Source organism: Apteryx mantelli, unplaced genomic scaffold (genome assembly GCF_036417845.1).
Source record: "Apteryx mantelli isolate bAptMan1 unplaced genomic scaffold, bAptMan1.hap1 HAP1_SCAFFOLD_141, whole genome shotgun sequence".
In the NCBI taxonomy this organism is placed as follows: Eukaryota; Metazoa; Chordata; class Aves; order Apterygiformes; family Apterygidae; genus Apteryx; species Apteryx mantelli.
The window spans coordinates 30,001-32,500 of NW_027118496.1; positions in this window are offsets into that span (position 1 = coordinate 30,001).

Below are 2,500 nucleotides of genomic sequence, written 5' to 3' on the forward strand. Positions count from 1 at the left end.
GGGGGGCGCCGGAGCGCGGCGGCGAGACGTCGCGCGAGTGCGAGCGAGACGGCGGGCGCGCCGGGGAAGGGCCGGCGGGCTGCGCCAGCCCACCGCGAGGAAGAGGGGTTTCGGCCCAGCGTGGCATTCCGAGAGCGGCGCCGGCCCGCCGCCGGGCCGCCGCCGGGCCACCGCGCCTCGTTGCCGACGCCGACGGGCCCCTGCCCGCCGCGTCCCGGTTGCCGCGCGTGTACCCGAGTTCGCCTGTCCTGCACTCTGCGCCACAGGGCCGAGCACGGGGCTCGGCCCGCCGGCGGCTGTACGGCCCTCCCGGGGCTCGCTCGCCGAAGGCCCGCCGCCGATTCCCCGAGGCCGGTGGGGGACCGCCCCCGTCTGCCCCTCTCGCCTCCGCTGGCGCCCGCCGCCGGTGCCCATCGCCGGGAGCCGGCCCCCCCCTGTCACCCGACGGCGATCCGCCGCCGCCGGGGCAGGGGAGGGTCGGGCCCGGGGGAGGGTCCGGCGGGGAGCGGGCGGCAGTGCGCGGGAGGGTCGGCGGGGCTTGCTCCCCCGGCGCCCGCGGGAGGAAGCGGCGGGCGGAGACGCGAGCGAGATGGCACCCCGGGTCGGGACGGGTGCCGACGGGTCGCCACCCCTAAGCGGTGGGGGGCGGACCCGCGGCGGGCTGCGGCGGAGCAGCCCGTCTTGCAGAGACGGCGAGGACAGGCGTTCCGGGATGGCGCGCGGGGCGGGCGCCGGGCGGCGGCGGACCCCGAGCGGGGGCCGTCGCGCCAGGCCACGCGAGGCGACGGGTCGTGCCCGAGCGGGCGGCCCAAACCACGGCTCTCCTCCCGGGCGCAGCTGCCGCCGGGCGCCGGGTTACTGAGGGAAACCCCGGGCCCCGGGAGGAGGACGAGGTCGTGGCGGCGGGTGTCGGGCGCACCCCGCGGGCGGACGCTCCGCCGAGGGGCGCCGGAGCCGGCTGGCGGGTGCCGGGTTTCCCCTCCGCGTCCCGTCTCGCTGCTGCCGCCGAGGCTGCCGCCGTCGCCGCGAGGCGGCGGCGGCCCGGCGGCGGGCGGCGGCGGGGGAGGCACCCCCGCGGGGATTTCAGGTCGTTTCCCTCACCCCAGGGCCAGGTACCTAGCGTCCGCGCTCCTCCTGCCCCCCCTCGGTGACCCACCCGTGTGGTCCCGTGTGCCAGCTCGCTCCTCCCGGGCGCCGCGCCGTGAGCGCCGCACCGGCCGTGCCCTCCCGCCCTTTCCGCTTTCCCTTTCTCTCCCCCCCCCCCACCGCTCCAGCCGCCCCGCGCCGTGCCGCGGGGACCGTGCTGCGAGCGGGCCGGGCGGGGGGGGGGGGCGGGGTGGCGGGAGGAGCGGAGGGCCTCCGGCCACCGCGGCCGCCGGTAGCCGCCCCGGGTAGGGATGGCCATGGGCCCCGGGCTCCGGGCCCGAGGGTTCTCGGCGGGAGAGCCGGGCGGGGGTTTAAAGACTCGGGCGGCCCGATGCGACCTGGGGGGCAGCCGGGTGTGCTGCCGGAGGGCCGGGGGGCCGGCGCGCGCGGGCGCCGTGCCCCCCCATGCCAGCCGGCGCGCCCCGCGCTCGCCCTGCGGGCAGCCGGGACGGAGAGGGGTACCCTGCCCCCTCTCTCCGCGGTCTGGTCTCGGCGGAGGGACGCCGCGCGGTCGGCTGGCGCCGGCCTGCCTCGAACGCGTGACCCCGGCGCGAGCGCGTGCTCTCGCCGGGACGGTGAGCCCCCACCCACCGCGGGTGGTGCGGACGCCGCGCCTCGGCGCGATCCGCTCTCCTCCCTGGCCGGGGCTCTCGGTCTGCCGCCGTGGCCGCTGGCGGCGGCGCCCTACCCGCCGGCACTCCGCCATCCGGCGCGCCTGCCTCGCTCTGCCCAACCCGGCTTCGCCGGGCGGCGGGCGGGCGGCAGGCGGGCGGCGGGGGCGCCCCCCCCCGTTCTCCGCGTGGAGACGGGGAGAGCGGGCGCCGTCCCCGTCCGTCCCGCCTTGCCCGCCCGCCCGCCGCCGGGCGTCTGTCCGCGGAAGGGACGGGAGAGCGCGTGGTGTCGTCCGGGAGGCTGTGTGTGCGCGCGCGCGGGCGTGGGCGCCGCCTCGGGGCCACGGCGGAGCCGGAGGCCGGCGAGGCGAGCGAGGAGCTGGGGAGCGCGGGGCCGGTGGGCCGCGGGCGCGCGGGCAGCGGCCGGTGCCGCTGCCGGTGGCGGCCGGGCTCCGACGCTGGGGGTCCGCGGGGAGCCGCCCCCTCCCCCAGCGTCCCCGAGGCAGGCGGCGCGGCCGGCGCGCTGCTCCCCGCCGGGCCGGGCCGAGCCTGGGCGCCTGGGCCGGACTCGAAGCGAGCAAAGGGTTGTCCCAGGTCGGGAGCGAGGGCTCCCCGCCCTTCTCGTTCGGGTTTTCCTTTTCCCTTTTTCCCCCCCCACTCTGTGCTCGTACGGTCAGCGGGGCGAGCCCCTCTCTCTGGCTCTCGGCCGTCCCTCGCTCAGCAGCCGGCGTCGGCGTGAGGAG